Genomic DNA, 12,586 nt, shown 5'->3' on the forward strand with positions numbered 1-12,586 from the left:
AAATATACAAGCATCTAACATAAAGCCAGGAGGACAGTGTGTACTTGGCACACAGAAATTGGGGATTTATGAATAGTAAAGAAGTGTTTCTAACCTTACAGATGCCTTAGGATCACCTGGAGGCTTCTTAGAGCACTGGACCCACCCCCAAGTTTCTGATTCAGAAGGTCTTGGGAGAACCCCAGAATTTGCCTCCTCGGGTGATGTTCCTGGTCCAGGAATGCTCTGTGGACCCCGGTGCTGGGCCATACTGCCTTTGTCTGCTATTTCACTTAACACACCCACTCTGAGCCTTCACTTCTTCCTGCCAGGGGCCTCTCAAGCAGCTCGGTCTCAGAGATGGGAGGCTGATAAACCCATCCAGAGAAAAATTTTAGATAACCCATTAGTTTATTACCTATTGCTTAATATAAATGAGAAAAATCCAAAGGTAGAAATTATTGCAGACACGTTAGGGCATGAAGGGTAAAGAGATTTAGAGGAAGGAAGGGTTCATAATACTTTTGAAATCATACCTCTCTCATTGGTGAGGTGACTGTGGAAATCTGAGGATTTCTTGGCTAATGAAATATAGCCAGTATTTTTATATATAGCTGAAAGGCCAGTGGCCCATGAATACCAGAGAATTCAAGTTCTTTTTCATCTTTTTCTTCTTCTTCTCTCCCCTCAACCATGCCTACCTCATTTCATAGGAGTGCCACCCTGAGCACTCCAGGACAGCTCTGACTGACCCTTTGGCAGGAGACATCATTTAATTTGATATCCAACCAGTATGAACAAGATGGCACTGGTGACAGGGCAAATACATTCCTCAAACTTTAATGTGTCCTTTTAAATGTTTTAACATCAAAGTTCAGGGACAGAAAACCCTAACCCAACCGTGTCACCCAAAGATTCTGAGATTGCCAAGAGGAGGTTTAGAAAAGAAGCTGAGCTTTTCTGAGAAACCACCAGGATTCCAGCAAAAGCCCAAGAACTTCTGTGGGGAATGGGGAAACACAAGCTATGGAAAGAAAAGGCAGTATGTGGGCTGTACATGTAAATAATTCTGTGCCCCTTACCCAACTTGGACTTCTAGTGTAAATAAGTAAATCTGTGTGGGAGGATTTCTGTGTTCCTGGCAGCACAGATAAGGAGCCACATCAGTTGGGAAAGCCCTCTGGAAGCACGGGAAACACAGCTTCCACACATCACTGGCCTGTCGAATCTGCAGTGAACGGCACACCAAGCTCTTCTGTCTAGAGACAGAGAGCCCACAAGATGCACATAGCTGCTTCTTGAAAAGAGACCTTCTGTGTAGACCTCATTTCCTTTGCAATCCATGGGCCCTCACTGACATGCTCTCATGAATATTAGGTAAAGGGAACCAACACTTCTTGAGTGCCTTCTATGTAATAGGCTTTGTGCTATGTGTAAAGCCTATGTAATAGGCTTTACAAATAATGATATCTCATTCAATACTCATAGCAATCCTGTGAGTAAATGTACCCCGTACATTAACAGATGAGGACATAGAGGCTTAACCAACGTTGGTGATATGACAGGATTCAGTTCTGGGCCTGCTTGAGGCCCAACCATTGATTTCAGCAAAATACCTGTGGTTTGTTTGTTGGCTGAATGGTTTTTTATGATAAAATGCATCTAACATAGAATTTGCCATCTTAACAATGCTTAAGCTTACAGTTGAGTATTGTTAAGCGCATTCACATTATTGGGTAGCCTACCTCCAGAACCTGTTCGTCTTGCAAACTAGAACTCTATACCCATTAAACAACAAGTCCCCATTCTCCCTCCCCCAGCCCCTGGTAACCTCTCTATTTCTATGAATCTGATTACTCTAGATCATTCATACAAGTGGAATCACACAGTATTTATCTTTTTGTGACTGGCTTATTTCACTTAGCATAATGTCCTCAAGGTTCATCCATGCTGTAGCATTTGTCACAGTTTCCCTCCTTTTTAAGGCTAAATAATATTCCATTGTATGTATATATCACATTTGTTTATCCATTCACCTATCAATGGACACTTGGATTACTTCCATCTTTTGGCTATTGTGAATAATGCTGCTATGAACATGAGTGTGCAGGTATCTCTTTGAGACCCTGCTCTAAATTCTCCTGGATATATATCTATGTCCATGTCTATGTCTATGTCTATGTCTATGTCTATGTCTATGTCTGTATCTATATCTACAGAACTGGAAAGTTGGATCACATGATAATTCTAGTTTTAATTTAACAACTAGCATTGATATTTTCCATAGAGGCTGTACCATTTCACATTCTCACCACCAGTGCACAAACTTCCAATTTCTCCACATCCTTGCCACTAATAGCACCACTATTTATTTATTTATTTATTTATTTATTTATTTATTTATTTAATTTGCCAATACTTATTTCTTGGTTTTGTGATAGTAGCCATTCTAATGGGTATGAACTGGTATCTCATTGTGGATTCGATTTGCATTTCCCTGATCATTAGCAGTGTTGAGCATCTTTTTCATAGGCTTGTTGTATATCTTCTTTGGAGAAATGTGTGTTCAAATCCTTTGCCTATTTTTAAATCAATTTATTTTTGTTGTTGTTTAGTTGTAAGAGTTCTTTATATATTCCAGCTATTAACCCCTTATCAGATATATGATTTGCAAATATTTCCTCCCATTCCATAGATTGCCTTTTCACTCTGTTGATTGCATCCCTTAATGCACAGTTTTTAATTTTGATGTAGTCCAATATATTTAATTTTTTACTTTACTGCTTGTGCTTCTCATGTCATATCCAAGAAATAACGGTCAAATCCAATGTCACAAAGCTTTTTCCCTGTGTTTTCTCCTAAGAGTTTCATGGTTTTAGGTCTTATGTTTAGGTCTTTAATCCATTTTCAGTTAATTTTTGTATACAGTGGTAGGTAGGGGCCCACTTCAGTTCTTTTCTTTGTGCCTATCCAGTTTTCCCAGCACCAGTTGTTGAAAAGACTGTCTTTACTATTGGATGATCGTGGCAAAAAGCATTTAACCATTTATGCAAGGGTTTATTTCTAAGCTCTTTTCCATCGGCCCTATATGTCTGTCTTTATGCCAGTACCATGCTATTTTGATTGCTGTAGGTTTTTAATAAAATTTGAAGTCAGGAAGAATGAGACCTCTAATTCTGTTTGTCTTCAAGACTGCTTTAGCTATCAAAATGCCTATTTTGAAGGGAAGCTTCAAAATCATAATAATAAAGAACACTGTTGAAGTCCAGAAATGGAATAGAGTTCCTAAACCCACAAACCTGGCTTGCCTAGGAATAATCTATATAGATGCCAGAACAGTCTTCCAGTTTAAGAGCACTACTTTTTATAAGAATTTAAAGGGGCGCCTGGTGGTTAAAAGGGCGTTAAAAGGGCGCCAGATCGTTAAGCATCCGACTTCGGCGCAGGTCATGATCTCGCAGTTCATGAGTTCGAGCCCCACATCGGTCTCTGTGCTGACTGCTCAGAGCCTAGAGCCTACTTCAGATTCTGTGTCTCCCTCTCTCTCTGCCTCTCCCTCACTAGTTCTCTCTTTCTCTCTCTCTCTCTCTCTCTCTCAAAAATAAATAAAAACATTAAAAAATTTTTTTAAATTAAAAATGTCTGCCTGCTCCTTCATAAAGTGGGTCAGCTGACTTAGAATTAGTCCTACTTTGTCTCCTGTCTTCTTCCTACTCCCCTAGCCACCCAGGACCCTGGCCACATCTCTTGGTTAGATGAGGTGCTCTGATTGCAAGTTGTGTGGTATTCACAGCCTTGAAATCAGGAGCCTGAGAGCAGTGGGGCAGTAAACAGAGGGAGATTTCTAGAAGCACCACAGAGGTTGAGACCACTCAGAAAAGGGAGCTTCCTCTCCAGTTTTTATTTTAGTGGCAGAGGATTAGAGCCTGGCAGAACAGAAACACCAAATTCCGCAGGAAATACCTCTTTTAATCCAAGGCTCTGTGGCTGGATATGTGGAGTGGATATGGAAAACTTTCTTTTTCTTCCTTTCTTGAAAAAAAAAAACACAACCAATAAGAAATATGAGAAAAGACAATATTGTTAGCACATTGGAAGAGAGTGGCGAGAGGTCCATGGGAGTCTAGAGACCAGTCATCATGCCAAAGCCAAGAAAACGTGAGCAAAAAGACAAGAATACAAGTGATGAGAGTAATAGAAACCCAGGTGGTGAGTGACTGCAGAGACTTTCTCAGCACCCCATTGCTAACTCCCGATTGTCCTGAGGCCCCAGCAGCCTTCCTTGGGTAGTCTGAGCAAACAGTGGGGAGCAGGGGAGGAAGTCTTCATTCCCCCTGCTCCTCTCCATGACTCTACCCACGCCCTGGAGCTCTCTCCTTCTCAAATATTCCCTGATCGTCACCACAGTGGCCTCTCCTTCCAAGAAATCCTTGGGTTTTAAATTAACCCTCCCCATCCAAACCCCCAACGCCTCCCACCTCAATCCTTAACAAACCCTAGACATGTATGCACACAGATCTGCTTGTGTGTGTGTGTGTGTGTGTGTGCATGCGCGCGCACACACACACACACACACACACACACACACTGGACTCCCTTCTTTTCCTGCCTTGAGACTGTTTCCCAAGTGCCAGCTCCTCAGGGCTTGGTGTCTCTCACACAAGGGATTCTGAGAGACTGGCTTTCGGTGGCCAACACTTGTTAGAGAGGCAGCCTCACGAAGCCTCCACTTGGATAGAATGGGGGGTTATAGGGGACTGCGAATTAGAAAAGGAGTCTCTAGTGGCGCAAGCGTGGCCAACCGGGAAGTTGGTGAAATGGTAGAGGAAACACAAAATAATAAAACATACAGAAAAGAAAGTAAGCAATAATTAGGAGCGACGGAGCACTTTCTATTCAGCAGGCTCCACTTTACGCGTGCCACATGGACCATCTCGGTTAACTCTGAGAACCACACGGTGAGGCAAACGTGACCGTCTTCAGTTTGCTCACGCTGAGACTAAAGAGAAAAAAAGAGAGGGCCTTGTGTGCTCTCCTTCATGGGAGCTATGAGGTCCGGAGGCAGAGGTCAGGCGTTTTTTGACTAATCTGTTCTCCTTCTGTGGAGAGACCCAGCATGCGGGGATGTCAGTCTGGGCTCATAAAGCAGTCTTCCGGCACACCGCTTCTCCGCTGCCAGGAGGCGATTCGTTCCCTCCCCTTTCTGAAACCTGCATTGGTCACAGAAGAGTCGGGTGCATTGCTAGTGAGTCAACTATGGCTACTTGGTCCGTTTACAGCAGCGTGTATCCCACATACGTATAGGAACAGGCCTGCGGGGTGTACCCTGAAAGGTCAGAGATGAGACGCTTCACTAACGCTTTCACCCAGGGCACCACTTTTGAGGATTCACTTCTCAAGGCCTCGGTTTGCTGCCCGTAGAATGGCGGAGGTGAGGGGGGAATAAGGGAAATGCCCTCACACAGAAGGCATCAGTGGGAAGTCTCAAAAGAGTCGCCCCCCCCCCCACAGCTCTGCAGCAACCCTCTGCTTATACCCAGAACCAACAGAAGTGGGAGAAGGGAGGAGGGGCGCCCCCCTTCTTCCTGTCACAGCGACAAGTGGGCAGACATTCTGGTGACCTGACCTGTCTGCTTGACAAGGTCTTCTCACACCCATTCCCCATCCCCATTCAAGGCTTTCTCGGGAAGAAAAATACAAGAAAGATAAGAAGAGCCATCCGCCCCCTCCCCCACTTGCAGGGTGTGTATGTGTTATAAGATCATTCTTTGCCTTTCCTGTGTTCTGAGTGACCCAACAACATTCTCTCATAGCAACTGCACTTTTATATGGATTAAGAACCAAATGTTGAAAACACAGCAGAAAAAGGAATCTTATTGCAGTTTCCAATATCTGACCTGCCAAGAATCAGGAGCTTCAGGAAAGCTAAATCAATTACTTAAGAAGTTTCCATTTTTTCAGCTTTTCTCAAGAAAAGTTGGAGGGAAACTCTGACCTACCTTTCCAAAAAAAAAAAAAAAAAAAAAAAATGCATACCCGGCAATGAACTGATAACTAAGGCATTTCCACACTTTGCGTGTTGGATGGGAAAGCCTGAACAGAGATTTGCTAAGAGCACCAAAGCTGACTCCAGAAGACTTCCTGGGAGTGAGGTTGAAATAGCCCTTTTCATTAGTGAACTTACCCAGGTTACTTAAGAAATTTGCGTTGTTCCTCGGTCAGTAAACTTCAATTTTTTGGAACTCAGCACTTTGGAGCAAAAAGCGTCAAAGGTCATGGACTTTGCTATTTTCTTTCTAGAATCTTATTGAAAATTGTTTATTCTATGATATTTAAAAAATTTGTTCAATTTAATGCAGTTCACCAAATAAGTTGAATGCCTAAGTGTGCCTGGTTCATTGAATGCCTGATGCAAGAATTCAGAGACCCAGTATGAACTCAGGAGCTCACAAAGTAGAAAGACAGCATGCAAACAGAGATCTATGGAAGTACGTCATCCGTGCTTCAAGGACAGGAGTGTCTATTCAGGGGGAAGTGGTTCTGCCTCAGAGTGTCGGGAGAGACTAGAGAATGACAAAGTTCCTGGTTGACAAGGTGAATAAGGCAATCCAGAGAGAGGGGGCTTCCTTTGTGTTTCAGGTTTTACACGCATTATCTTGGTTCATCTACTCACATACAAGTGGGTTTCAGGTCTTCCAGAATTAGTCTTCCCATTTTACAAGTTTAAGAAAACTGAGGCAACAAGAGACAGAGTTACTTGTCCATGATTTTACCTCAGTGAACCATGGTTTGGTCAGGCATCTAACTCACAGTCTGTGAGTTATAATCAAGGTGTGCTCTAACTTAAGACAGGCAGGTTTGGGTCAGGGGGGAAGGTAATGAGTTTTGCTCTTCATATGTCATGCAGTACATGGGGGGTAGATTAGCTGGAAATAAGGGTCTGGGATTCAAAGAGAGTTTGGAGAAAGATTTGGGAGCACAGGGAGGTTGGTGAGAGTTGAGGTATGTGTAAGAGTTAGTGAGATTGGCCTGGACAGGTGTGTGGTGAGAAAAGCACCTACAGATAGGATCCTAGGATAATGGAAAGAGTCAGAAGATGCACAGGAGAAACGGAGAATGTGGCTGAAGCAGCAGAAAGAGAGGTAAAACCATGGAAACCAAGAGAAAGGAGAGTTTTAAGGAATGAACAGGGTTGGCAAATGCCATAAATGCTTCCAAAACCTTACACAGGGCAACGGTCATTCGATTTGATGGTTGGAAGGTTTTCAAAGACCTTAGAGACAGGACTTTTAGTCCTGAGGTGGGAAGACGGAGGAGACCTTGGCAAGAAGAAAGGTAAGGATAAGCAAGCAAAAATGGTCAGGAAAGCTGACTATGAATTCAGGAAAGAGTTAAGTCCTGAGCTTTTAAGGGACAAAATAAGGATTGTTTTGCTTGATTTGTTGGTCCATTTCAGGATGGAGGATTTTTAAGAATGTTTGCTTGCAGAAGGCAGGGTGTCAGTGGAAAAGAAAAGGTTCTAGGATAAGGTAGAGGCAGAAAGTTTGGGAAGGAACAGAATCCCAGAGGGACTGGTGAAGAAGTCATCCTTGGAGAGATAAGAGATGATGCAGACTAATTTGAAGATCACTAGGGACACAGGGAACAATCCCAACCCTTAGCCTTGGCCTCATTTTCTCTGTGAAACCATGTCAGGGGTCTGTGTTTACAGAGGAAAATATAAACTAACAGAAAGGTATTCACAGGAGTAAAGAAATGTGGGGGGAAGGGGTCAGAGGCAGGTATGGTTGTAGGAAAAATGACATCTAGTGGCCTGATTATCAGTGGAGGAGACAGCAAAATGCAAACCGGGAAGTAGGTTATATACATGATGTTCCCACTGAAAACACTACATAATTAAGCACATATTACATGGTATCCGATATCCTCTGGAGATGAAGACAAGAATGTCCATACTGAGAAAAACCAACTCAAGTGGATAATTTTTTCAAGCACTCCCTATGTGCCCAGTACTATAGTTAGTATGTATGTGGGCTATTAGAATTTCCAGTATGAACGGTTATTGCTGTTCCCTCCAGTTCACTGTAAGAAAACTCAGGGTTAGTTAAGCCACTTCCCTGAGGTCATCAAACTGGTTTGTCAGAGCCAGATTTAGGAACCAAGTCTGTCCATCTTGTAATTATATGCTCTTAAATATTATGTTTCCTAATGTAGAAAATTTTCTAACAAAAATTGTCACAAGAGGTTTGATAGTTACAAACATTTTTTTAAAGGAGCCTTAATTTGATTATTCTCCTGATGAAGTGAATATATGAGCCTGTTGATTCATTCATGTTGACTCATTCATCCATTCATTCATTTCAGTTATCATTTTTTTTGAGCATCTACAATGAACCCAGCAACAGGCAAGTCAGCAAGGATTCCTGTGTGGAGGAGACCCGATTGTACCTTAGAGGAAACAGGCACTCAACAAAAACATTCATTTGTCTGTTGAAGGCAGTGTGAGAGAAGACTGTGCGGCCACCAAGGGGCATCAGGGGGCGAGGGGTTGCTCTTCCTGAAGGTCAGAAAAGATTCAGAGAGCAAGTGGCCCCTTCTGAGTTGAGGAGATGAGTCGGTGTTAGGCGGGCTCTCCATGGGGCTGGGGCCTGGAGCACTGGGGGGGGGGGGGGTGGGGGGAGGAAGGAGGGGGAGGGGGAGGGGCAGTCCTGTGAAGTAAAGCTCAGGGCCTTGTACAGTGTAATGTGTGGGACCACAAAGAAGCCTGAGTGGCCAGAGTGAGTTCCCAAATGGTGACAGGCTCATTCTTCCTGATTTTCGATATATCAGCATGCCATCTGCATAATTATTTGAGTGATATAGTTATTTAAATCAACTATTTAAAAATAACCTAGCTTCAAATTGAAGAAGCCACAAAATTGCTGTTTTGCTCAGTAGTTAATTATTTTTTCTAAGACATTAAAATTAAAAATATTCATCTGTGTCTCTTATAAATCATCTGCCATTGCATCACAAAGTGTGAATATCCTGGGCTGGAGCATAAAAGTGAGAAGCATGGGTCCTCTCTAGGTACACCAGTGTGTGCACAAGCACACGCACTCACACATGCTGTTTCGGATGTCATTTCAGAACGGGAGGGCCCGGAGGTTCCTGGAGGAGAGGTCAAGTCCTCTCCGCTGTAGAACGAGGCAGGTTGCATTGTGAGTGGTTGTGTGAAAGCATAAAATAGCGAGCATGAATCCACCTGCTATTCATCTTATTTGGATTCCATGAGGCCACCTGGTAGTACTAAATAGCCAGAACTCTAATTTTAGGAACTTTGTCATCTTAGCAATAGGATGACAGCAGCCATACAAGAGGTCCAGGCTAAATGCAAATCAGCCTATGCCCGTGTTGATTGAGTGCTTCAGCCCTCTACTGACTGGCTGAAGGAACAGATTGAGTTAGCCCAGCAGGCAGCTAGTGGCAAAAGAGAAAGCCACAGAGGTGCAGAGGCAGGGTCACTGCCCCCGTTGCACAAGTGCCCGCTTCATGGCCCATCAGCCAGCCTGCGGGGTGGGGAGGTAGGGGGTCTGGCCAGCCCGTGCTGAGAGGGTTTGGAGGGGCAGCTGGAGCCACCGACCGGGAGCAGAGTCACGCTATTCAAGTCCTCAGCTCCGTTGCTGAGGCTGGGGCCTCATTAAGTGATACCCCTCCTCACCCCTAGAGAGAAGGCCAGACAACAAGTAATGCTTGTCTTCTCTTGGCAGAACAGCTCCACTCGGAGGCCCCTCCGCCTTCCTCCAAAGGCCAAAAGAAGGGCAGACGGAAGGAAGGAAGAAAGAAATGAAGCAAGGTGGGATGGATGAACGTGCAGAAGAATGTGGCTGCTGCTTTAAATGTACCACTGTTTAAGCTCCAAACACGGTAGCCAAGAGCTCGTGTTAAATGGTGAGTAAATGAAAAGGTCAGCGTGTCCAGGGACCCAATTACCCTCAGCCTGGTGCACAGGAAGGCCCAATTAATCCTCATTAGCTCGGCTTCGGTGGGGTTATATGTGAGTGGCTCCGGCCCCTCCAGCTCCAGCTCCAGCTCGGGTTGTGTTCCTGGGTCCAAAAGCCCTATTGTGAACCTTGTTTTCTCAAGGCTCAGACTCAGCTCTACACGCTCGCTCGTTTGACTCGAGAAAAAAGAGACTGTGGCCCCGAGGTAGTGAAGTGTTCCTTCTAAATCTGTCTCGTTTTTCTCCAAAATAAGAATTCTCTCGACCACACAGATATTTCATGAATCAAGACGTACCATACCCCATCTCCCTTGCACACACTCACACATAGACTCTTCTGAATTCAAATGATCGGATTCTGAGTACGAAGTTGGACCATGTCAACACAGCCTAATTTAAATGCTTTAAACAGAATGAGTAGTGTAATTAAATTGCTTATGCCTCTTGAGTTTTATTGGTTTAACAACCTATTATAATAAGTATGCAGTCGTTAAGCTAAACAGACAATTTGGTGCTAACATTCTGTCACTGTAAGGTACGAGGACAGCGCTGACAGGACCAGACCTCTGTGAAGATGGAGACTTTGTCTTTTGCCAGTTTCATCCTCCTGTTCTGGTATCATTTCATGTCAGTTTGCTTTTCCCGTATCTCTTTTCACTTGGCGCCCCCGGATCCCCTTCTAGTTTTCTCTTCCCCAGAACCTTGTTCTCAGAATCTCAGATGGGGATCAGCTCATTCAGGCAGCACCGCCTCTGGCCCATGGCAGTGTGGTTTTTCCAAGTCTGATGCAGGGGCCACCTGCAGCTGGAACATGTGGGTGCCTGTAAACAAGTCACATTCCTGGGCTCCACCAACTGAATCACAATTTCTTGGAGTGGGAAATAAGAACAAGCATTTTCAATAAGTTTCCCAGGTAACCCCCTATGCGTGTGTGTGTACACATGTACACACACACATGCACACACACACATCACTAAAATGAAGTAGTTAGTGTCCCAAGGGCTCAAAGAGAAGTTGGTGAATCCCAGAGACTTACAGATTCTAGGACGACACTCTTAGCATCGATCTAGGCTGGGACACATGTAAGGTGTTTGGATAATATGTGAGCTTCTCAGATCCAGGCATCGATGGCTCCTTTGGCAGAAGGCCAGCAGAGAAATAGTGAAGTTTAAATGGCCGTATCACATCCTGCACAGGCCAGAAATGAAAGCTTGTATGGTAAGCGAGTAAAAAGATGAAGGGATACTGGAAAGGGAGACAACCTCAGGAACGATGAGTGGGGAACAAGTTTATACTTGTGGATCTGATTGCCTACAACTTGTGAGCATGTATGTTATCCTGATGTCCCCAGGGTGGCAGGACTAATGGTCCTGAGCCACCTCTAATTTGAGTGTGGAATGACAAAGTGTGTGGGTCCCACTAGTTTCCTTTTCCCTGTACATAATGGCCATACAAAACAGGAGCTTAAATCTGGGGCTTCTCCTCTGACCCCCCCAGCACTCAAATGCATTCATTGCAGGAGCCTAGAGATGAAGGCTGTGTCATTTAGAAAGTGGGCTCTCCATGGAGCACAGAGCGGCCTATTGTGGCTTCACCGGACATCACTGAGACATCTAAGGCAGGCTCCACCAAATTGTTAAAGTCCAAGCCTCCTTCTATCTTTCTGATCTGCCTTGCATAGAATGTAACCTCGTCCTGATGGTAGTTGTACCCTCACCTTCCCTCTGTATTCCGGGCAAAAGGAGGGAAACGGAAGCAACAAGAAGGGAAGGCACCACTTCTATCAGGAGAGCCAGAAGTTCCCTGCAAACCCAGAACCCTCTGCTTCTCACTGGTAAGATCTGTGATGACCACCCCCAATCGCAAGAGGATATGATAATTGTGACTTGCATTTTAAAAATTTAGAGCATTGTCTCCTTGGACAAAATTGGGATACTATTAGTAAAGAAGAAGAGACATTTGGATACTGGGTAGGTAATCAGCAGTGAGTAACCAGGCCTAGAGATGGCTTATCTGGGGAAGACAATTCTTTTGTTGTACGTACCTGCTTGTCCTTGCAGTGCGGTGTGAGTAGCAGTGATGCTACGCACCTTCTCTCTTCACATGGTTCCCCAGCTTTTAATGTGCACCTCAAGCTTCTTGTGTCTTGTTTTAAGTCCATCCATCCAACCATCCATTCATTGAGACTGCACTCAGTGTCAGGCACAAAGCCCCACCCTATGGGTGTGATGGCGTGAGGCTGACTTCCGCTCTCATGGAACTTACATGCCAGCAGAGGGAGGGAAAAACAAGAGCAGGTGAGTACAACACAGAGAGAGGGGTGCTGTTATAAGGGAAGTAAATGATGATACAGCAGGGCACACCCATGGCAGGGCATCCAATCCATTGAGGGATTAAGGAGGCTGTTCTCAGAGTAGTGAAGAAAGGTGGAGATCAGAACGCAAACTATTGTGCACGTGTTCCAAAGGAAGGGACGTGGGGGAAGGATACCGGCCTTTTGAAAACTTTCAATGTTCGGAATGTCTGAAATCCAGGGTGCAAAACAAGGAAAAGCAATCAGGACCGAGGTATCCAGGGTCAGACCAGGAGGACCTTCTTGGGACAGCACAGGGAGCCGAGGGAGGG

General features: G+C 44.5%; 1 long non-coding RNA gene across 1 annotated transcript; it reads right to left on the reverse strand.

The window, feature by feature from the left end:
• Positions 1–10,455: 10,455 nt before the first annotated feature.
• LOC122236427 lies at positions 10,456–12,083 on the reverse strand. The gene is made up of 3 exons (XR_006214480.1): positions 12,006–12,083; positions 10,998–11,149; positions 10,456–10,782 (listed from the first exon to the last, which is right to left on the reverse strand). It is a non-coding gene; the product is annotated as an uncharacterized LOC122236427 (long non-coding RNA).
• Between the last annotated feature and the right edge of the window lie 503 nt (positions 12,084–12,586).

The sequence above is a fragment of the Panthera tigris genome, chromosome A2 (assembly GCF_018350195.1).
Source record: "Panthera tigris isolate Pti1 chromosome A2, P.tigris_Pti1_mat1.1, whole genome shotgun sequence".
Taxonomy (NCBI): domain Eukaryota; kingdom Metazoa; phylum Chordata; class Mammalia; order Carnivora; family Felidae; genus Panthera; species Panthera tigris.